Raw genomic sequence first — 26,442 nt, 5'->3', positions numbered from 1 at the left:
GGGGTTATTTGCAGTGGATGGAAGTAGGGATGGAAGATGAGGTATTTGATAGTATTATGTCAGCACACAAACTTAAAAAAGAAAGAATACAAAAAAAAAAGGAAGAGAGTGGTTGGAGAGGGAATTATGAATGTTCATTAAATATGATACAAGCATGTTTTTACTGAGTTGATGATGCTATAGTGCCTTTTTTAGGCAAGGCTCAAATGACAAATTCTCCACCGTAACAGGTACAAACAAGCAAAATCTGAGGGTAATGCTACTCAATGCTAAAAGTCTAAACCTCAAAATGCACTCACTTGAGGCACTCCTTAAATTGGAGAACATCGACATCTGTGCAGTGACAGAGACCTGGTTCAAAGCTCTAGAGAGAACCCCTGCATTACCAGACTGTAATTCATACCACACCTTTTGGCCACCTAACCTGGACTGAAACACTAAAGGTGAAGGCCTGTCCATATTCATTAAGGATATCCACACCTCCAGGCTAGTTGCTCAGCATAATGCATCCGAGATTATCCAAGTGCAACTAACTCTGGGGAAGACCACAATCCAAATTGTGACTTACTACAGATACCCCACCATGCCCCAGGATTCCCACTCCTCATTTCTTGATGCACTGAAAATATTAGGGTACAACCTAACACCCTAATAATGGGCAATTTCAACTACCCCACCATTAACTGGGAAAATTACTTATGTACCAACTCTTTTGCTCAACGTTTTCTGGAATTCATAAATTCCAGTGCCTTGGATCAACTTATCCACACCCCCACAAGGGCAGCAATATCATAGACCTGGTCATTACCAACATTTGCGACCGGTGTTCCACACCAGAGGTCAATTTCTCGTTGGTCAGATCCGACCACAAGCTAATCACCCTAGGCATCCACATCCCACCCCCACCCACTATTAGGGAAACCACCGTAAAACATTTCTCCAAAGCCAACTTCACACTTAAGATAGAAGTGGCACACTTCACAACACCAAAGCAGACGGACAATAGAGGTATGACTGCTGAATCCTACACAAATGCACTTTATAGGCACTTACACGAGTGCATGGATCATGCTATCCCTAACAGAACCAAGATGCTATTCTCTAAAAAAAGGAAACCAATCTAATGGTCCCCTGCCATAAACAAACTCTACAACAGAAGAAAGAAACTGCTGGAAAAAAAAAGAGTAAAATCCCATGATTGGAGAAACTCCCTGGTCAGCCTGAGTAAGAAGCTGAGATCCCTCATAAAATCCTCCAAAGCTAGTTATGAAAACAAAATCACCACTGTTTCTAAAGACAACCACAATGCAGTCTATAGCTATGTCAAGAATCTTAATGGCAACACTCAGATCTGCTCTGAGGTATAGCACAATGGCACTAAATATACAAAACCAACTGATATTGCCAACATCCTGGCAGATAGGGTCAGTGCTAACTTTACCCCCCTCTCTCACCTCCTAAAGGGCCCATCTCTATACCGGAAGAATGCAAAGTTCCTGCAATCATGGCTGCACAGGTAAAAAAACACACTCTCCAAAGCCAAAAACACAGCATCTATGAGACCTGACAACATCCCAGGCTGCATTTTTCATGAACTACAGAACAAACTGGCACTCCACCTAAGTACCATGTTCAATCATAGCTTCACCTCAGGCTTTATGCCCACTGAATGATGCACAGTGATGGTTATTCCACTCCACAAAGGGGGATCCACCACAGACCCCGGGAACTACTGCCCCATTAGCCTGACGAGCCTGGTCTGCAAGGCCATGGAACGTATCATCATGGAACTTATAAACAAAGACATTGCTAATCTCCAAACTCTGGACCCCACCCAGTTCGGGTTTGTAAAAGGCAGATCATGTCTCCTAAACCTGATAGACTTCTCTGAAGCAGTCATCACAGCCGTAGATGAGGGTAAGGTGGTTCACACTGCCTATCTAGATCTCGCCAAGGCTTTCAACGCCATTTCCCACTCTGGAATTATAGATAAACTCACTAAACTAGGCATAAATCCCTATGTCACAAGATGGGTTGCCAACTGGCTCACTGACAGAACCCACACTGTGAGGGTAGCGGACTCCAAATCTGACTTCAGAACAGTGACAAATGGAGTATCACAGGGTTCAGTCCTGGGTCCTCTCCTGTTTGGTATCTACTTCTCTGAAGTACAGGATAACACAGAAGGTCTTTGGCTAATGAAGTTTGCAGATGACTGCAAACTAGGAGCCATAATTGAAACCCCTAACAATGTAGACATCCTACAAAAGGGCCTCACTGAGACAGATGTCCAGTGTCAGAGCCATGGCCTCAAGCTCAATGCCAAAAAGTGCATTGTCATCCCTTTTGGTAAAAACTCTGTACCCATGAACTACCACATAGGCGGTGGTCTACTTAACACCGAAAGTGTGATAAGAGACCTTGGGATACAGGTGGACAGTAGTCTCTCCTTTGATAATCACATCACCACAGTAGTCAGGAATTCCTTCTACGTGGTACACCTCATCACAAAAGGTTTCTCATCCAGGAAAAAAGAGGTAATTGTTTCCTTCTACTCATCACTCATTAGACCCATTATAGAGTACAATTCCCCTTTTGGTATGTACCTCACAAGACATCTACAACAACTGGAATGGCTGTAGAAATACCTCACAAAGAGGATTACCGGCCTTAAACAGATGGCCTATGCAGACCATCTCAAAAAACTCTAGCTTTGCTCCATCGCATATCGCTTACTCAGAGGTGATCTCTGCCTTACATACAAAGCTATGTCAAACCCAGAGCTGCTGGACATGCTCCACTTAAAGAAATCCCAATCCCTCCGAGCTACACGCTCTAGGGACCTAAACCTTGTCACCACAATAAACAGAACATGCTGCAGGGATAGATTACTGTCCCAGAGACTTCCCATACTCTGGAAAAAAAATACCTATCTATATCAAACAAAGCTCCTCATTAGCACTCTTTGAGAAAAATCTTGATGATTGGATGGGAAATAGGACATTCACCCCGGGGATCACTTCTGTGGCTCTACTCGACAGGGGCACAGGTAAATCATTTTCTTGGGTGGAGAAAGCCAGGGTATCTTTTTGGCTAGGCTTATATAGGCCCTAGGGCCAATAGCCTAGTACATACCTGTGAACCTATGAACCTAAGTAGAATGCTTAGTCTAAGTTGTTTGCCAGAAATAATGACCAATGGCCTTAAAAAGGTGTGGAATACTTGTGTTAGAGGAAGGGAGTATAGAAGGTGAATGAGGAAAAGCTGTACATAGGCATGCTGCAAAACTGGACAGTTACAGTTAGATTGTATTTCTCTGTGAGTATGGTGTCTTCATATATACAGTATCATAGCTAGTTTGAATTTATAATTTTTTTCCCATTCATAGCATGCAGTGAACATGGTTGTAAAATAAAATATTTTGTGGTAAAATGGTAATGCATTTAACTGAAGCATGAGTCAATGAAATGTGGTTTGTAAAGCTAAGGTCCTAAAAGTGGTTAAAATTTGTTTATCACCATTTTTTGTCTCTTGTTTCTGTTTTGTTTGGATAGTAGTGAGTTTTCCAGTAGCATCAGAATAGTAACTGTAAGATAATTATTCTGACCAAAAGCAGTTTGTGTTGCACATATCTTTTTATTAAGACAGCCACTAAACTTTAAATTGTAGACAGAAGAATACATAACAACAATGATCACAATTATATTTTATTTCTCACTGAGGGCTTTTAACACCTTTTTTTATTATCATAGGAGATTACTAGGCTATCGATCCAGAGGTCATTTCAAGCCTAGTCATTTCATCCCATTGTAATACCATAGAAATGTTAGTCAGTACCCAAGATTGCATTTAGTAATGTCCAGGAGGGTTGTGGGTGCTATCCCCAGTAAGAATTTACAGTGCCCTATCCACTCGTCCAGGTTCCTCTTGAACAGTGTCATAGAAGTCCTCTGTTTCACATGAATTGGTAGCCTATTCCAAAGAAGCGGCAGTTGCTGGGAGACAAATCTGTCCCTTCAGCATTTAAGTCACAGGCCATATTTAGGTCCCTGGAATGGGTAGCCCTAGTCACGTTTGATTTAGGGATATGCAGCAACTTCATTAGGTTTGGATATGAGATTGCTCTGTAACCCAGGCATAAGTCTCCCCTAAGAAGTCTATATGATACATAGTATAGTGACAGGGACTTAAGTCAGTCTATGTAAGGCATATGCTGGAGTTCCTTGATGATCTTTGTTAGAAACCACTGAGGTGCTTTGTATGATACATGCCAAACAGGGAGTTAATACTCAGTTATGGGCTGGGTAATTGCTGAGTATATGGGGGTTATAACGTCTTTCTCGAGGTAATGCCTTTACTAATTAAGTGTGGTACGTAGAAAGTTTCCTTACTGCAGTACACACATGGTGGTCAAAGTTAAGGTCACAGTCATTGTGTGATCCCAGGTCCCTTACCATTTCATGGGTACTTAGATTATTGTTGATTTGGTAGTGTGAAGGGACATTGTTTTTGCCGAAGAGAATGATAATGCATTTCTTTGCATTCAGTTTGAGACCATGACTATGACACCAGTCATTGGTCTGCATAATACCCTCCTGGAGTATACTGACTTTAGTTGAAGATTCAGTAATTGCACCCAGTTTGCAGTTGTCCACAGACTTGGTCAGCCACAACCCCTTAGTTTTGACCTGAACTTCTGAGAAGTATATACCAAACAGTAAGGAGCCCAGCACTGACCCCTATGGTACTACGCTGGTGACAGGTCAGCTGGTTGATGTGGAATCACCCACTTTGATAGTGTGCGCCTGGTTTGTGAGCCAGTTGGCAATCCATCTTATAACAAAGGGGTTTACATTCAGTTTGCTAAGTTTATCGGTAATCTTGAGTATGGGATTGTTTTGAAAGCCTTTGCCAAGTCAAGATATGCAGACAGACATAAAGGTCTTTCTACTGCAGTAGTAATATTTCACAATAACCATTTGCATGTTGAAAATGTTCAGGCCCTAACTTTGATATACCTTTTTTATCTTGCAGCATAACCATTTTATCTTGACCAGCTAACAATATTGTCAAAGCACCACTTTTGTAACTTTTTGATTCTCATATCTGGTCATTCCGACAGACATTTTCTACAACATTAACTTTATAAAGCCGTACTTTTCCTTAGCTTTCTCATGAATCTATGTAGCTTTATTTTCTTTAGATAACCATGCATGCTGACTGTATGGTTTCTGTCTTTTTAATTTCTCCAAGTCTTTTGGGTTTCTAATACCATGATGGGAATGGATCCAATTTCTAAGTCAAAGTACGATTAATATTCATGAAATTAGTATAGTTTCAATCTTTGATGTTAGCCAGAAGTGCTCTTTGCAGCACCCACAATGCACCCAGTATTGACGACTTCTGCAATTCATGTGGAGTTACATAGATCGGTAACATATCCAAGTACAATTGTAAATAGTTTTTTATAAGACCCATTGCTCCTACTACTGTTGGAATTGTCTGGGTATGTATCTTCCACATTGCCCTCATTTCTGCCTGCAAATCCTGGTATTTTATGAATTTATGTCTATGTATGTAAGACACTGTAGTAACTGGATGTAGTAATTTCAATGATAAATGCTACTTTTTGACTTCTTTTCATGGACTACTATATCTGGTTTTCTCGCATCTGTTTTTTGAAATGCTAATAATGGGTGATCCCATGTGATATAAACATCATTTTCTATAATGCTTTGTGGCTCATCTTGCCAATGTTTTTCAGCTACTTCAGTATTATAATGTTTGCACAATCCCTAGTGCAACAGTCTTTTTACATTATTATGCCTTTCAGTATACACTGGTTCTGCCATTAGTATATCACAACCAGCAACAAGATGTACAACTGTTTCCAATTCTGTTTTACAAAACCTACATTTGTCTGTTTCTTCCACATGTTCAATGGAATTTGTAAACCAATGTGTACATAGTCCACTATCTTGGGCAGCCAATATTAACCTTTTGACTTTTGGTTTAAATTCACCTCTCCTTAACCACTCCTGCATTTGATCCTGATCAGTATGAAGTTCTTCATAGAGTTTTCTATACTTGCAAATGTTTATGCATTTTCCACATTTCTTGCCTTCTCACCTGCTCCTTCACCTTATATTCTTTCTTCTGCTTTTTGGCGCATTCAGTTGTTGCCTGATTTTTATCTACGTCTGGTTTGATTTCCATTCCCACTTGACACTGATACACTTCTGCTAAACTAAGCAGAGAAGTTATCTTAGACTTGTTCTCCTCAAGTTTTAAAACTTTGACTACATTTGGGTCTTGTGAAGTCAGCAGATATGAATGCAGTCCTACAGTTGCAGATCTATACATGTATTCAATTTTGAGGAGGCTCATACCTCCTTCAGAACATGGAATATATAGTCTTGGTATACACTGATTTTTATAAATTATTTGATAAGCATGAAGCATCCATCTTTTCCTACCCAACAGATCCAACATGTTTCGGGGCCAGATAGTCAATGCAAAACTGTAAGTTAGGACAGGAAGAACAAATTGGTTTATAGCTTGGACCTTGTTCCTAGATGTCAATGCTGTATTCAGTATTAATTTTAGTCTTCCAAAATATTTCTTTGTTTTATTCACATTTGTTCATCTTTTATTGTTGATCCTTTATGAATTCCTAAATATTTATATACTCCCTCGTGTTCAAGTTCTGTTATATCACATTCCTGTCCCAGGCTGATGTTTTCTTGGTGCTGCAGCTTTCCTTCTTCAAAGATTGCTTTTGCAAATTTACCAAGACCAAATGACATTCTTATATCATCTGAGAGCGTTTTTGACCACTTGCAGTTGTACTTTAAATTCCTCATCTGATGAACTGTACAGTTTTAAATCATGCACAAAAAGAAAATGTGAAATCTTTACACTTTGTTGTTTTCTGTGAGTCAAATTGTAGCCATGATCTAAACTGTTAAGTAGACAGCTTAATGGGTTAAGGGCAAGACAAATGAGCAGTGGTGACGGAGTCACCCTGGAATATCATACTTTGAATTTTTATCCCTGGAATACTGATTTGTCCTTATCATGGCTTGACTGCAAAATGGTTTGCCAGTTTCTTGGTTACTATAATGTAACCAATCAGTGTAGAGTTTATCTTATACATTTTTATGCATTTTTTTATCCATAAATGTGGGATACTATCAAATTCTTTTCTGTAGTCTAACCATGTTATATTTATGGCATAGAGGTTTACGTCATGTGGTATAAATCAGAAAGAAAACCTGTGAGTTGCTTATGAGTTTTAACCATTAGAGGCCTTCTTCTGTCTTTTCTAGTAAACTGTATCAGGGAACAAAACATAGCTAGTGATGGTGATTTTTTTTCAGTAATGTCGACAATTTCTGTGTTACCCAATGTTGTTGATCATAGCACTTTTACAGTATTATATGCAAATGTCATGTGTTGGGCATTCCATGCTCAAAATTGTATATTCTTATACTCTCTTTCTTATTATTGTTTAGGAATCAGGCAAATCATAAATACAACTTGGCCTTTCAACTTTAGACACAACTCTTTATTTCTAGGTGATTTAAATTTTTACAGCTCTCACGGTATACATGGTGCTCTTGGTGACTTTCTCACAAGCTTTTCCTTTTTATAATTATCAAGTTTCCAGTAGTGACTATGTTAGATTGTGATCATTATTCCTTAATTAACTGAAGATGAACAACTGCATTGATAACGTTTATACTCCTAACATTTTCCCACCATCTTTCTGTGACCTCCGTACTGTTGCCATTACTTTCTCTGCTTGCAGACCTAAGCTGTTTGCACCTCTTGACAGTTCTTTATTACTTATTTATTTTCATTTGTTAACTGAGGTAGAACATCACCCCGGAGAACAACATGCATCAAACCTAATTGGAAAGGAATATTTGAAGCTTATTGTCTACATCCTTTTCAGTAATATCAGTGTTTGTGCTTTTGTCTTTGTCACAGATACTTTAGAGGCTTTGTGCTAAAAATATACAATGCTTTGAATACGCACTTATCGGATGAGGTCAGATAAGATCACATAGAAAACGACTAATAAAATCAATGGTTAAGCTTTCTCCTCTGAAAAAGAAAAAAAAAATGGAATTTAAAACTGGATTTATTTCAGTTCCGGTATGTTTGATTTTGCATCTCATGCACTGTCAGTTCTGTAAACCAGAAATATAACTAATGCCTTGTTTAGACATGTTAAATTATAGAATGGGTACAGCTTATTTTATTAATTTGTTTTGGATTACATAGACAACTTGTGTCATAAACATTTTTTTAAATAATTTAATTTTTAGGGACAGAGAAAAAATATTATCCTTTCAGCACCCTAGAAGTTGAAAAAACCTTGTTTTCCCCCTAATTTCCCAATTAGTTTGTAATTACCTTAAGTCTAACTGTAGTTTATGTAATAGCTGTCAGAACTTTTTTCTTTTTTTTCAGAAAGTAACGGGATGTAGTTTTAAAAAAAAAAGTCATGGCAAGGATAGGGCAAACAAAATGTATCAAGTTTTAAGTTTTTCGCCATAATTGACTTTTTATTATTCCTTTAAAGACGTCTCTGAAAAATTATGCATTATCATAATTGTATAAATTCAGACCTGTGATACCTTTTCACAGATGTTCGTTTACTACTTCTGTGAACTTCACAAGTGACCCATACAGGTTTTTTTTCTCTTTCACATTCATCAGAAATTTTTGACCCTGCAGCATATACTCAACTGAATACCCATCACAAAACATTCAGTCTATTTAGAAATATACTGTGTAACTTCAGAAAATGGCATATCTGTGTACAACTTTGTCTTAGAAACACGTTACAACTATGGGTAATGCTGAATTAATTGCGGTTATATTTGTTACTTGGCTGGTAGTTTTGAAAGAATGTTCCATAGTATTATATTGGTCCTAATCATACAGTATTATCTTAGTTTTCTAACAAGTTCTGTCTTAAATTAATGCCTGTTTTTCATCTGCTTTCACTGTAATTAGTAGTATTTTACTGATATTTGCAGTGCCATTCCTAGTAACTACTTATAATAAAATGATGGTTAAGGATAAACAGAAGCAGCAAAACCAAAATAAATAAATAAATAACTATTAAGATCAACACAAGCTTTCTTAAAAAATTTAAGAGAGTAAATATGGGTTTTAATGGTACATTTATTTCTGTTTCTGTAAAAGATGAGCCAATTATTCCTTCTGTGTTGAGTGTTTGGCTCAATCTGATGTCTGTATATTTATATAAATAGTTGTCATCTGTTACAGTGGGAACAAAAGTGTACAAAATAAGAGATGTACAATGAACTATAGTGCTGTGAGTTTCATCAACTAACTTAACTATTTTTAGTACTTCTTAACTCCAAGCTTGCTTGCTGTACAGACAGTCCCTAATTAGTGAGCAGATGTGTTCACAAAGATCTCTTCCTCTTGGGACTATGGCCTCCAGCAAAACAGTCTTAACAGCCCAAGTTTTCCTCTCTTCATTTCTCCCATTTGGGGTTTTGGTTTCAACAAATGCTTTTCACTCCCTCTCCTTCCTCAGATCTGATCCCAGACTGATATCTGCTCTTAACTGTTTTAAGATGTAATTTGCTTTCTAAAAGGGAAGAAAAGTCATGCCCCAGGAACGGAATGTACCTGTGTACACAGCCACAGTTCCCCCTTGGCAGCATGCCATGCATATTAATCATGGCATACTGCAGAGGGAGATCATAGTAACGTGGATATTGAATCCATGTAGGCAGTAGTGTAGAGGCTGTCCTATGGTTGTGGATTGTCCATGGAATTCCTGGACAGATGTTATGTACAGGATAAGAATCCCTGTAATGTACCCTGCTAGTGTAGACATATGTGAGAATTGTAATTTTTTTTTATTTTTGTCTTTTTGTGTTTTATTTTTTTTAATGCCCATTTGCGCAGAGCACAGCAGTGCCAAACTACATTTACACATACACAGCTGACACCTGCCAGATATATAAAAATAGAAACCAGGTGTAATTATTTATTTTGCTTTCTTTTAATGACCGTTTGCGCTGTGCGGAGCACAGCAATGCCGAGCTCAGCTTACACATGGACAGGTGACATCTGCCAGACTTCTAAAAATAGAAACCAGATATAACTGTGTTTTTTGTCTATGTGTTTTTACTTTTTTGAATGGACGTGTGAGGGCGTGGTGCTTAGCGACACTAACAGGTAACTTAGTAGTATATGTGAAGGTATAGTGGTTTTCTTACTATCCAAGTAGATAAACGGAGTCACAGAGTAAAGTGTTGTAGGTCTCAGGTTCAAGTCCTCAGCAGTCATACTTTTTTAGATTTATTGCTGTGGAAATGTGTGAGGTAACCTAAAGGGTGGTTTAATGTAAAAACATAAGTGTTACATTTGGAAAAGCTGCATGGTGCTAAGAACTGACTAAATATGGTTAATGGCTACTCCTGTTTGCTCGTTGCTAAGCTTCACTAAAACATGGTTGTGTGAGTTTCCGAGATGCTCACCTCTGCTAAGCTGGTTTGTGTGATGCTAAGCAACATGGTGCTTTTTTGAATGTTATAGTATGACGTTTAAGGTCAATAGGCAGGAATTCTGCAGCATTCATTGTAGTCTTATTAACCTGCCGATATGCCTGGTGGTGTTGGTGAGGGAGAGCACTTCCCGGCATAGAGGTGGGGTGTGCAGGAGTCCAAAGTGTTTGGACTGCTGGTCCAGAGCTACGTACCCCAGCTGTTGCAGGGCAATTACCAGGGCTCAGAATGTAAAGCTGAAGCCTGGGATCGGTTGGCCAAAGATCTTACCAGTGCTACTGGCATTCTCCCACACTGGTTTGCAGTGTTGTCACCACTATGATGACCTGAAGCAAAGCAAGAGGGGAACCTTGGACACCTGGGTCTAAGAGGCTAAAGTTGGGCATGCACCACAGATGTGCAAGTATGATTCTTACTACTTTACTAAAATACAAGTTGAATGTATACAAAACTGGTATTGCATAATGGTGTGCTTTTCCTCCAATAGCTGCAGCTGAATGGGATCACAATGTCCAATCTCATGCTGGGCGCCTGGCCAGAATGCACCATGAGTGTGCTAAGTACAGATATTTTTTGATAACTGTAGTGCAATAAACAGTACCAATAACAATAAGCAATAAGGTGTAAAGCAGGATTGTGGTTTGATAACTAATGTGTGCTAATAATTGCAGTGGGGCTGCATTTACTGCATGTGTGTTCTAATGTTACTGCAGTCAGCTGCAAAACTGAAATAAATAAAGAATGCAAAAGTAATTGCTTGATAAATGTGTTGCACAACCCACAGTATGATTCAGAGCTGTCTGCAGAACATTTTCAGTCAAGTAATGCTCTGTATTCCTCCCACTCCAAGAGCAAAGTATATGGGTAGCCCATATCATGTGTATACTTCACAAATTATAAGGAGCAGTAACATTAAAGTGTAAACCAGGTCTGTGGTTTCATAAGTAACGTGTTCAAATAACTGCAGTTATGCTGTATTCATTGCACGTCTGTTCCAATGTCACTGCAGTTAATTGTTACATTATGTGCACATGTCCCCTACAGTCACAGCTTTTGGGTTCTGCTCCCATGCCTGCCAACTAAGACATGATGGTGGTCTGGTTTACTTAATGTACTCAAACACACCTCTCAACTGTCATGATTTTTCATAATGTAATGACAACTGCCCAATCTGTCTGGGACGTCATTAGCAGATAAATGATTACTTGGAATGCAATGTATCTGAAAATCTGTTTACAGTACACCTTGATAGTTATGTATGTGCACATTATGTGAAACAGTTCCATGTAGTTGTTTACCTGCATTTGTTAGCGCTTGGCCCCTACTATCCTATGCTAACAGCTTGAGAGGTATGTTTGTGCTACATCATCTAAAGAATAATTTGAGTCACTGTACTCATAACTGACACTGCACAACTGTAGACTTATGTATTAGCAGTCTGTGTATTAATATAATCTGTGAATTCACTAATGGTATGTTTTTCTCTCTTTCCCCAACACTTATCTTCTTTAATTTTATCGATGTTATTTATTATTATGATTTAATATTAATATATTCTGTTAACCTGTTTTGTTGGCCTTATGAATTATTTCATTTTGGTTTGCTGTTAACATACTTACTGTTATGTTATTTAATGTTGTGTTCTACATAATATACCTTAATATGTATTCGGATTATTCAGTGTTATGTTTCATTATGTTAATACTAAAATTGGTTTGGTTATTACTAACCTTAATTTATTGTTATAACTAATTTAATACAGACTGACAAGGTAGGCCGGTCCCAGTTGATCCATCTACTTTAGGTTCCTTCGGCTATGGTACCGGGCCCATCGCATCTGGGACCCAGCCTGGTGGTGCCCCTTCTGCTGCCCCTGCACTACCTGCAGCATCTGGTAGTTCGGCCCCACAAGCTGGGGCTGGGCCCTCCTCTGGGAGCGGTGGTGTAGGGGGGTGTTGTCACCCGTGTACTGCCAGGATTGGTGCACAGGACTGTTCCTTGGTTTTGGATACTGCCTGCACTGGATGGAGGGCATGCTTGCCAACTTGTTGGGGCAGCCTTGCCCTAGAGCCAGCCTCCACCACTGCTGCCCCATGGACAGTGTAGAAGCAGTGCTGAAAGTCTCATGGGTGAGGACTTGAGTCATACTGCTTCCTTGTGGAGGCACCTGAGACTGGGATTCAACAACACCCTTCCCATCCAAGGTGTTCACTCCCCCGTGTCACAGACCACCCCTGTCTGCTGCCTTGTCTGTCTAGTCTGTCTGCAAAACCTTCCTCACCTTCCCAGTTTACTTCTCCCACACATACCAATGTCCCTTCCCCAACATTCCACTCTCACTTTAAAAAAAAAAAATGGACACCTGTCCCCCCCCACAAAAAAAAAATTATTGTCCCATGCAGGAGGTCGCGGTGGTGCAGTGGTTAGAGTTGTCACCTCACAGCAAGAGGGTCTCCTGTTCGATTCTCTGCTGGAGTGCCTTCTGTGTGGAGTCTGCATGTCCTCCCCATGGTCGAGTGATGTTTCAAAAACATGCAGATAGGTGCGTGCGTGAATGAGTGCGCCTTCTTTGAAGGTTGGGTGTCGAGCTGGCAACTCGGCACCATAAAAATTCACTGCCAATCATTAGCAGACCAGAGTTCCACTGTGGCGACCCCTAACCGGGAAAAGCCAAAAGACATACTACTACATAGCTCTCCATTTCGCAGATGTGTCAACCGGGCATACAAAATTTGGTCCAGTTGGCTTGACAATGCAGTTATGTTGTCCTCACCCCTCTCTCTGGGGGTGAAAGTTCAAATTCACATACAAATTCTATCAAAGTGCACAGTTGTTGCTGTACAAGAAATGGATAGCTATGGTTCTTTCCTACACCCTTCCTCCACATGCCTACATGCCTTTCACTATGTTTTTTACCCTGCTTGCGTCCCATTTCACCACTGTCCTATCTTTCCAGTTTCCTTTTCTTTAAAGATTTTTTGCACTTCATGCAGCATCGGTAAGTTCAGCTAAATGAAGCTATATTGATATATGTGTTTTAAATGATAATAAACACATACACAATAAACACCTGTCCCTACTTGGAACCCAAGACCATCACACCTGCAGACCACTGCATTAACCTGCCATGCCACAGAACTGTTGTTTAAAACAGATGGTTTAAGCATAACATAGTAATTGCAAGTTATCGTTATTAAGCATGTTTTAGCAGAGCAGCGCATTGTGTAATAGAAAAACTGGGATAAAGGAACTGTCAGCTACCGTGCACAGTTCAGAGCTGTCCAACATAAACACATGTAGGGCTAGCACTGAGCTTAACTGTGTTCATGCACACACTCACACACCACTGTCAAATTCAGGTCATCTATAGACACCCATGGCACATTTCCATGGTCCATCTTGCCTGCTTCCCTTCTTGACTCACCCACATGCTATCAACCTTTTGGGTCAGCCTAGGTCTCCTGCACCCCTACAAAACACCCTGTGTAAGTGATGATACATGTGCCTCATCCCTGTCATCCTTGTCATCAGTGCAGGGAAATGAAGCTGTGTCTGATGCACAGGGTGACTGTATAAATTAATATGTAATTGTGTAATGCAGTGTTGCTTTGCCATGCCACTTGTCCTGGTCACTGACAGATATCGTATGCTGACATTTGTAATGAGTAAGCCACATAATTTTGTGTACCTTGTGTTGTATGATGTTGTAATGGCTTTATACTTGCACAATGAAAGGTGTGTCATGGACCTCTTTACGGGTCAGTTTCTAGAGTCTGTAAGGACACCTATGGATACACACAGCAGCAATAAATCCATAGATGTCACAGCACAGGATGGAATGTCAGCACAGAAGAAATGTCTCCAGCAAGATACAGCACTATAGGTGCATGGCTCCATATGTGTATAACATATGTGTATAACAGGGTAACAAGCAATGGCATCATTCAGCGTACTCATGCATCCCTAATCTGTGATAAGGTCTGATACCCTTGATAAGTGTCACCAGGGTTTCTGGAGCTAACACATCTACAAGCTGTAGTGATGCATATGACCCAGCTATAAATTTCCAGTGTACATTACAGACATTTGTCCTACACCAGTTATGATTGTCTTGTTCTGCAGCCCATTGTGTAACTTGCACATGATATGCATTACAGCAGACATGTGCTTCACATGCATGGGGAGCCTGTTACATACAGGGTGTAGTCTGTGTTGTATATATGTCTCTCCAGCATGTACTATTTATACCACAGTGACAGTGTAGGTGTGTAGAACAGGTAATACATGTGTTAGTCCTGTCTTGGATAAGCAGGAGGTACACAGTGGGATCTGACACCTCCCTGCATAGCAGACATACATATCCTCTCCAAAGCATATAGGAGACAGACTACACATATACAGTCTTGATACGGACTGCATCGGACATGTTATCTACAATGTGTATTAGTTTACCATGGAACCTGTATGGCTGATTTAGTTGTAAGATATGCCTGTGTAGTGACATAGCAAAGGTACCATTGTACTCAGTAATAGGTCTGATGAGTGCCAAATACATTATAACAGTGATAGTCTGGGATTTACATGCCATATCTTTCTGTATAGATTGTACATAATTGAATGGATCCCCACATCTTACCGACCAGTGAAAGTCAAAGGCTACTTTACTCTGTGTCCATAAATCCATTAGTAATGGCTCAGCTGTGTGCGGTGCACAGATACAACCGTATTTTCCAGGGGTGGATGACTTCCAAAAGGATAGCATTCTGCAGTCCTTGGCGTTTACTATTTGTCAGTGGCTCTGACAACAAATGAATGTGTGTCTCAGGTCATTCTGGATAACTGTTGTTTTTTTGCGGGATTCAGTGACGGCTCCTAATATGCAATCACCTGCTAATGTAGTCAGTCAGAGGTCACTGACAATGGCCGTAACTGCAGAGAAAGGAATGGCTAGAAGGAGTACTCCATTAATGATGTCTGAGGGAAGTCCACTGGTGACTGGCATCATTGTAGCGTAGGTCTGCCCAATGCTATCTTCCCAGATTATGACTATCAGACACTTGACTATCCACCAGTTGGCATACCACTCTGTAAATAACCTACACAGTTTTCAGCAAGGTCTGCTGGCATAATATTGTCAAACATCTTGTCAGGCCATGGTAGTTGGAGTGACTCATAGTCCCATCATCCATTGCATAGTGTAACACTCAATAAGGATCACCAGTTAGGGTAGGTAGGCATGATCTGCCCTCGAGCAAAACAAACCGTGTTTGGTCCAGTGTCAGTAGGTGTACAACATTGTTACTGATCGTATCTATGCTAACTCCTTTCATGGCTTTACATATCAGATGACAGAGAGACCTGGGGACACTGCTTGACACTGCATGCTAGTTGTCCTCTGTGCAACTAAGTATTGCAGTTACTTCCATCATGTTCTAAGAAAAGAGTCATCTAAGGTGTCTGTACAGAGCACAGAGAAACAATGGATGAAAGCGTAACATGTATACTCTGTGAAGGTAAGGTGGGAGGTTATACACAGGTATTCTGCAGTTGGACACTACTCGGGTGATGTGTACTGAAAGGACACAATTACCTTGTGAAGAATGTGGAAAGCAGGGGATTTCCCTGAATTGCTCGTGCCTGGCTACTACTAATGCTGGTCTCACCACAACCACTCTCTCATGGGATACCATGCTCCTATACTTTTTCTGTCAAAATGCAAAATGTTAATCCGAAGCTCATGATGAGAAGCAGGACACAGCCTGTTTGTTCATCCACATTGTCCCACATTATGAAAGGCTCTATAGACTTCATATACCTTTCTCCAGGTAGATGCCTTGATTAGCAACCTGAGAAATCAGTTGGCTTTTGCATGTATTTTGCCTTCCATACAAGGGTTGTTGGTATGTCACTAGGGAACTGACCAGATGGTGATTAAGGACACAGCTGTAGCGTCACAATATAATGTACAATATCTAGTGACATTGATGTCCAGGTTTGTTGAAACAAGCAACCCAGGCAGTAGCGATCCATCTTAGGTGATAATTTCACAGCAGTTCATGCATATTGCCCTTCAGCAGATTAATGGTGGATATCTGTATGACATGGCTGTGAGGCCTACTGCAGAAGACTGGCCTCCTTTGGCCAAAGTGTGTCCACCTCCCACATGTCCTAGGTATGTCATACTGTACAGTTATGTACCAGAAACACATATCTGTATTCCCACATCATGTCACACAACGACCAGTTTGCTCTCTGGTTGCTTGACAGACATTGTATGCTTGCAAGGCCAATGTAATGTCAGGAAAGTTGAATGTCCTTTGTGTATGCATGAGCATCCACATCTTCACTGCTAGGTGTGCTTACAGACAGTGTTTCAGGTTGTCAGCCCAAGGTTGTGGCAGTATGACCCTAACTTTGCAGGACTTGCACAGTGCCACATTTGTAGGTATGGTATTGGGACCAAGGCTAACAGGCTGACAGGGTTATGGTCACTCCAAAGTCCACATGGCTGGCAAAGCATTGTATGGCATACTGTCAAGTGCTGTGTTACCCTAGGGGACCTACATAAAGGTGATACATTACATTTCACCATCTGTCATGACACTGCCTAACGATGCTATGCTGTGACGTACACACACGCATGACTATATGGCTAATGGCACTATCAATGACTGCTGATGAGATCCAGAATGTGTCCCCACCCTTCTACTCCTGTGCCACACAAACACAAAGTGTGACAGATGTGACTGTAATTCAAACCTTGATTTCATGGTGTCTCAGCAGTCAGTACATATGGCAATGACCATTTTGCTAACATGCTCAGCTCACCTCCTGCACCACCCATGCCCACATCACACACACATGCATGTGCGCAGCTTCTTACCAGACACATTCCCATGGAACAGACACCTCAGAAAATCCTATCTCTGGAGAGCACAGTACACATAATTGTGCATGCACCACTGTCTCACTGGTCACACACCTGAAGCACAACACAAAATAAAACCTATTATTCATAGATGATTACATTGTGAGACACATGGATGTCCATTTCACCAAGCTATATATGGAAATAGTCACAGCTATCTGTGGGTTGACATGGTACGCAATACTACACACTGCCAAAACTCAAGGAATATCAGGTAACATAATGATGACATCATATTTCCTGCAGATGTGTATGACTAGGGATGTACATCACCAGACTGTATGCAGACACATGACTGAGCTTAGACACCATCTCTCTTGTGGGTATGCCCATAGCTTTCAGCTAAATTTGACCATCACCTAAGATGATGGCTCAATACACACTGAAAATGATGGACGTCAATAATTGCCTTAGCTTATGGTGTCATTTTAAGGGGACCCACTACATGTCTGCTTGGGATAACTTGCTCAACAAACACCAATGCTTTGCCAGAGATGGTCTTCATCTTTCACCCATGGGATTTTGATTACTGGTCAAGACTGCTGACACCCCCACAGTGCATCTTATTAGCACTGTCTGGATGAAAAACTTTCCATTGAATGTCATCTTCATACAACATCATGGTTATTCTGCTACATGCTGGGAATGGCAACACTAGACCCAACTCTGTGGAAGGTGTCCCCACCATGGAATATGCAGACTTTGTGCAGTCAAAGACACCTGGTTCAAGGCTGTGGACACCACCACAGCCATACTAGACTGCACATCCTTCCACATATTCAGACCTCAAACTGACAGTGTGCAGGGTAATGTAGGTGGTATATACATATTCAGTAAGGATAGATACGCATCCAGATTTAGTGAAACACTGTGATTTCCCAGAGACACTGCATGTGCTATTCATTACTAGAATGGCTCCTAATTAAGTCATTGCCAAGCTACAGGAGCAGTTCCATGAATCCAGACAACTGTTGTGCTTATTTGAATGTACTTGTGTCTATCAAGATATAACAGTACACCATGCTCTGGGGTTGCATTAAGTAACCACCAACTGTGTTGCTTAGTCGTGTTGAAGCTCACTTGCCCAAAGGTTAGCCCACATCCTTAACTGCAACCAGTGGCATGACATCACCACAAGGGGAGCCAATGTAGTACATCATGTGTTTACCAGGTTGGGTGACCACTGCAGCCCCCTACTGTGAGGTGCTCCCTGGTATGATCTGACCACAGATTAGTCACATTAAAACTGTAAGACCTAGCACCCCCTTTCAGAAAATACAGAAATATACTTCAACAAAGCAATTTATTACCTCCTATGGGATGGTTTTCATAGTGTGCCTGTACCTCCCCCTTCAGATGGGACAGGCAAGTATGCAGAGCTCTACACCCATGCATTATTTAAGGAGCAGTACAACTGCATAGACTCTGCTGTACCTGATAAGAGGAACATGAACTCCTCATGACAGAGCAAACCTGGATGGTGGACAACTGCCATTAGCCAGCTGTACAGTAAGAGGTGGACATTGCTTTGTGACAGTTGGGGTGAGAGTATCCCCAAAAATGGAGGCACGACCTTCTTAGCTAAAACAAGCACAGTGTTAACATGTTATGTAGAAACAGTATGTGACAAAATTAGCCTTCCCACACAAATCCAAACCACAATGCACAGTGTAGTTACATGTGTAACCTCAGAGGACAGACCCAGATTGTCGGTGAACTTGTACTTAATGATACCACATATAATGGATCTGTAATCATAACTAACCTGTTGTCCCATAGGTTCTGCATCAACTTCACTCCCCTGTCCCCACCATGTGTACCACATGACATTCCTATAACCTGTTCCATACCTTCCATATCTACAGAGCAGGTCATAACTGGCCTCTCTATGGGGGATACATAGTATCTATTGGACATGCTAACATCCCAGGATATGCCCTACATGGGATCTAGCAAGGATTACTAACACCATTGGGAACTCCTTGCAGTCATACTGTAACCACTGGCTGCATCCCAGCTGAATGGACAACAGCAACTGTTATCCCCTTGCGCAGAGGTGGGGCATCCACCGACCACCAGAACTATAGACCTATTTGCCTGAGTAGCCATATCTGTATGCCCTTGGGGCAAATCATCATGGAGCTGATCAGCAAACATCTATCTGATCTACAAACAGTTGACTGTACACAGTTTGGATTTCTGACAGAAAGTTCATGGCTATTAAACATGGTGGACATGTCTGAGGCAGTCACCAAGGACATGATTGAGGGGACATCAGGGTATACAACTCCCTGGACTTAGCCAAGCCATGTGACTCTATCCCTCACTCAAAAATCATTGACAGAAGCACCCACTTAGGCATAAACAGTAATATTATAGGATCACTAAGTGGCTCAGTGATAGCACACATACTGAAAATAGAGAAATCTGCCTCCAATAGCTGATCTGTGAGCAGCAGTGTTCAACAGAGCTCAGTCCTGGGTACTGTACTGCTTGGAATCCATTTAACCACGAGATAAGTGAATACTGAATGTCTGTGGCTGATAGCACTGGCTGATGCCTGTTAACTGTGAGTGGTCATAGACTCTGTGAGTTATGTTAATGTCCTACAAGACAGTATTGATGAACAATTCCTGTTGGCATACTATTGGCCATAAACTTCATGCAAATATATATGTAGTATAATTGCCATTGGTAACACCTGTGTTCCTGGTAAACAGCACATCAGTCGCAACATCTGATGTACATACTCAGGAGTGATAGACGTAGGGAAACAGGCCTGGCCAAACAAGTTTACACTAATGTGCCTGAGATTACCATGTCTCCCCAGTGGTAAGACGGGAATCATATGTCATAACTGATGGCACAGTCACCTGAAATTGACATACTCATAACCTCCATGTACTCTTCCTTCAGCATGCCAATATTTGAGTGTACTGGCCTTTTAGTAATGTACCTTTCCAAGCACTACTAGCAGTTACACACAAGACAAAGGTTCCTCACAAGGGAACTTCACGTCTTCAGTGTCTGTCCAATGGGCTTCATCTGATATTAGTGGTCACGTCTTCAGTATCTGTCCAATGGGCTTCATCTGACATTAGTGGTCATTGTACCTGTGGCATATAGACTACTCAGGGGTGGATCTCTGCCTTATAAATGGGGCAATGTGTGACCCTGCTTGACTGGAAATGCTGCATATTTGTAGGTGGAATGGTACACGGATTACTCACTGTAAGGACATTAACCTGGTATGTGACATTAGTAATGCATGCTGGTGGGAGAGATCTGTATAGCAGACTTTAATAGACCTTTGGAACAGAATCCTTCCTAATGGCAAATGGAGCACCTCAATGGAACTCATCAGATGCCATCTGTATGATTGGCTGGGTGACCGTCATTTCACCACAGGGGTTTTGCCTGTGTCCCTTGTGGACAGGAGCAATATGTACTGATCGTGTAAATAAGGGTATAAACTTGGCTAGGATTGTGAGGGCTATAGGGCCATTATGCTACTAAAGGTCAAAGATCCTATGATTCCATGAGCTGATGTAAAATACTCCTAACAGCCATACACACAAACCTGGCTACATTGAGGATAACACCACTTCCAGTTACTGTTTACAAGGCATGGCACAGCACACACACACACACACTGCAAGTTGGCTGCATGTAGATTAGAACACTTACTAGTCTAATGGTACTCACTACAGATCACAGTACCTGACACACTCACTACACCTCAAGTCTGCTATTACTATCTATTTAGGGCATCTTATGCTTGATGACAGGCCTAGCTGTTGTCAGTCATTTGAAGGACCACATCACCTGCTGCAACCAAAATACTACAAAACCCTACTTCTTAGTTACTGAGTTATCATATTTATGTCGTATGGAGATACACACTGAGTGGCCTGGAATGAGATTAGAACCCCTACTTGTACAGTCTTACACACTATAGATCACAGGTATTGCACACACCACAGCTTAAGTCTGACATTATAATGGCAGCTGATAGTCTTAAGTCAGATGCCATCAACAGGCCTTGTAGAAGAGGGCAGTTAGGAAGAATGCAGTAATTTACAGGACCAAAAAGTGCAGAACCATTGCAGTTTGATAGTCAATGAGGGATTCTTAGTTGTTTTGCAGGGGTACACACACACACACACACACACACACACACACACACACACACACACACACACACACACACACACCAAGTGGCATTGAATGATATTAGAACCTCGACCTTACTATTCTTGCACACTATAGATCACAGTACTTATCACATGTGCTACAGTTGACATCTGTTTTATATATGACTGCAGGCAAACTGCTTGTGGATTACACAAACTAGGCTTGTGTTGAACAGCATCTGTGGTGTGCAGAGTGGTATAGCTTCATATTGTTATCTGCATCTAGTAGCCTAGCAGTCAGATAACTGTTATTTATCCTAACTATGTGGCCACAGTTACCAGTTTGGCCATATGTGGTATTTGAATTTGGATGGGCAAACCTGTGGGCAGGAACAATGTGCCCTGTCCAAGCATGCATGGACATCGTTATACATTACACCACCTGATCACCTGTTGCTGAATGTGTGGTGACATCCAGCAGGCACAGGGGTCTGTAGGTAAGTGCATTATTAACTGTTGAGCTCTTACTTTGGATCCTTTGAGTGACATTATAGATGTGTGATAGTGCAGCTTTTCTCCCCATTATCAGGGTATGTAGTACAATACAGACATCCACATGTATATTTTTGTATATAACAGGGGTGTATATATAAATATAGCTCTGTATGTGTATGATATATAGATATCTATATATATATATATATATATATGTGTGTGTGTGTGTGTGTGTGTGTCATGTAGATATGTGGGGAGAGGCTGAGATGTATGTTTTTATAAATAGGTCTATATCTATGTGTATAGACATAGAGATAGATGTACTATCTATGGGAGAGAGAGATAGTGACAGACAGATATGTATACATACATATATGTATGTATGTATAGGGATTCACTTCATAACACTGAAAACTCAAAACACTGAAAATGAGAAAACTTCATAATATAGAAGACCAAAACACTGAAAACTCAAACACTGAAAACACATATCATACATATACTGAGTTTAAACAACATAAATCATAGCGCTTTCCACCAAGTGAAAGCAAGCCCCACTGCTACTTAAATATATCAACTCCAAGGTTGAACTTAGTGTAGTGAAGCGCAATCTTGGAGTTGATATATATAAGTAGCAGGGGGTGCAGGGTGCGCACCCCCCCCATCTGAGGGGGTGCAGGGGGGCTTGCCCCCCTTTTTACACTTGGTGGAAAGTGTTATGATTTATGTTGTTTAAACTCAGTATATGTATATTATGTGTTTTCAGTGTTTTGAGTTTCAGTGTTTTGAGTTTTCAAGATTTTGAAGTTTCAGTGTTTTGGTTTCAGTGTTTTGAGTTACAGTGTTTTGAGCTTTCAGTGTTATGAAGTAAATCCATGTGTAGACATATCTGTACATAACAGGTCATTTTGAGGAAGGTTGAACAGATTTGCACTCTGTTTAAGTGTATGAGCATGCCCAGTGGGATTGCCCGTACTTATTAACTGACGCCAGCCCACACCTACCTGTACTCGCTCTAGTCTAAGATTTTGTGTTACAGACAGTGACACCTGTCCCTTTTTCTGCAGTACTGCACTTTACTCAATTTGTCCGCGGCATTATTCAGCTGTCTGATGTAATTATATTACACCACACAGAGACTGACAGTCTGTTTAAAAAAAAACAAACAAAAAAAAACATAATAATACCTCACATCCTAAAGATGTGGATACTTCCAGATCAGAACCATCAACACCATCACCCATGCTAGCTTCCTTAGTCCACTGAACCACGCAAGCTGCCAGACAGAAAGGAGTCATTCATCACACAATCAACACCATAAATATGTACGTTGTTATTCATGCATTAAGTGAGACATATAGTGTATGATCAATTTCTATGCTATTGCTCTGAGATTGCCTTAACTGCTGATATACCATTGATGAGATACTGTTAAAACAGTTGTATGGGAACACTGCCATTTTGGAGGTGGGGGAACAACACCACATGCTCTGCTGGGATATACAGTAGTCCAAATATCCTGTAACCCCACTGTTTAACATCTCCCCTGACTAATGTAGTGAATATTCCATGCATGAGGCCTAGTGAATATTAAAGGACACATGATAGTGGACTGGGTATCTGTAGTCCCATGTGGGTGTTACTTCTGTCCAAATAGCTCACTATATTTACTTGCATAAATATAGAAGCTCCATACATACAATACCATATCATACTAATCCTTATAAGTACTGTGAAGGTTATAGACTTACCTTATGAATGTAGCAGATGACAGAACTGTAGCTCAGGTCTAACTCTGTCTGATGCAAGCAGTACACAGCCAGTAAATGGATAGTTGCAGGTTATGTGGGTTGCCCGGCATCAATTTTAAATACTGTATGTGAGTAAGAGTAAGGTGTCATTCCCTAGGTTGTCAGCTAATGTGCTATGCGTTGGCTCTTAGCCAAAGCCAGGGTATACTGAGCATGCCTATGTCTGCCTATAAGGGCATCAGCAGGAGTTCCTCCTCCGAGTCCTCCTGTGATGGTGGCTGTGGTGACCTTGGCACTAGTGGGGGGCTGTGTATCCCTTCCCTTTGCTGATCCTGCTGCTGCTGTTTCCACAGGATCAGATTGTATAGCATAGCACATACTGTATATGTACACATGTGGCTGTAGAGTACTGCAGGTCTCCAGCAGATATAATGAGGTACCAGAACTGTGACTTCAGAAGCCCAAATACATGATCTATGATGTTCCTAGTTTGTGTGTGTGGGCCTCATTATAGCATTCTTCCATGGGTGTGTGTGCATTTCTGATGGGTGTCATCATCCACGGTTCCAGGCCGTAGCCAGCATCCCCCAATAAATGGCCATGTGGGATGTCTCCCCTAGCAAGCATCTGGTATAGCTGTGATGCGTGTCAGATATAGGAGTCATGTAAGTGCCAGGGCTGCCAACACACACATTCAGGATAATCCTGTGGGCATTGCACGTGACCTGGCAGTTGATGGACTGTTGCCCCTTGCGGTTGACATAGATTCAACCCTCCTCACCGGGTGGTGCCTTGATGTTTACATGAGTGCAATCTACGGCACCCAGTACTTCAGGGTAGTGTGCTACATGTTAGAAGTGTTGCATACTGCTGGCCTTTACCTCACTGGTAAGGGGAATAGATATGTGCTCACTGAAATGTGGTAGAATTGCATCCAGGAACTGGTGGAGTATTCTGGATGCAGATGCCTGTGAGACCCCCATCATGTTCCCAGTTGGTATTTGGAAAGTACCTGTAGCAAGTATCCTAACGGCTACACATACCTTTGTTTCCACTGGGATGGGTTCCCCTCTGTTGGCTGTGGGTCTGAGTTGAGAGTTCAGAGAGTTCTTGTAGTATATCCACCATCTAGAGCTCTACAATCTCCAGCTCATGTAGCTCCTGGAAGGTTACCCTGGGTCTGAACACTCTTCTCCTTCTTGGCCTAGGCCTATTGTCAGCAGCACCAGCAACACTGACTACAGCATCTAGCACATGCAGATGTAGAATAGCTGCAGCAGCCCCTAGCATTATGTCAGTTAAAATTCCCATGTCTGCCAGGCATAGATCTCCCCTCAAAAGCCTGGAGGAGACAGAATACAGGGATAGGGCCTTAAGGCAGTCTGCATAGGACATATTACTTATTCCCTGTATTTTTTTAGTGAAGAACCTCGATGGACGTTCCAATAGTTGGATATGCCTTGTTAGGTACATATCAAATGGGGCACTATACTCAATGATAGGTCTATTGAATGCCTAATACAGTAGAACAATGACTTCTTTGGACTTAGATGTCATACCTTTGTTTATAAGTTGCACAGCATAGAATGATTTCTTCACAGCTGTTGACATGTGATGATCCTCAGCTAGTTTACTAGCCCTATCACCTTAGCAACAGCAGCACTGCACCACTGTAGGGACCCCACAAGGTCCTATAATACATTTCTGTCACATAGTATAAAAATCTTTTTTTCCTATTTTTTTTTTTAATTTTTATTTTTCAGTTTTTCTATTAAGCATTTTTGAGCACTGTGGCATGTAGCTCAAACATGCTGAGATTATCAAAAAATATGTATTAATTTAACTTATTTCATTTAATCTTTCTGACATTCAGAATAATAGTTTTGCTAATATGTGCATGCGGTGTTACATTTTCAGGGGAATTATGTCCACATCTCTACAGTTTTACACCCCCCTTTTGACTATCTAGACTCCACGTACACTATGGACACTGACACAGGGTCTGAACAGATGCCTGTCTGCTTGTTGGATCGCTCTACCTGCCTCATTTGCATGAGAATCACCTGCTTATGAGACAATTTGCATGCCGTGGAGTTTTCCATGTTTGCACGTGTGCTTGTGCTGCTCAGCAGCACTTACTGAATATTAATATGTTTGCATCCGTGTAAGCATGGTGGCACGATGCCTACACGAAAAAAAAAAAAAATATGTAGAGTTTATTAAATTCCCGGATGGTTTCCCCGGGTCTATATTATATCATCGAATGTTTAGGCTGTCAACCCCTAAATGTCGAAAGCTACAAACCGCGAATGGCCAATTATGTGAATTATTTTACAGTTTCCCCTACAGTAACATAATTGAAAATGAAATGGATGGGTACTGGAATCTTTTTCTTCATGTACAGTCTGAAGACTGAGGTGTACTGGTTTAAATCTAATAACTCCCTGCAGAAAAATCTTGTTTAGGCAACTTTTTCTAGATTTCTCAGGAGAGTACCAGGATTCCCAAAATTATTATTTCAATAAGTAGGTAGTAACGCAGGTAACTGTAGGTCATAGAGATCTTACACTTGCCTG

This window comes from Protopterus annectens, chromosome 14.part0 (assembly GCF_019279795.1).
Source record: "Protopterus annectens isolate FY-2018-M chromosome 14.part0, PAN1.0, whole genome shotgun sequence".
NCBI classification, from domain to species: Eukaryota; Metazoa; Chordata; order Ceratodontiformes; family Protopteridae; genus Protopterus; species Protopterus annectens.
This window is presented reverse-complemented; position numbering follows the sequence as displayed.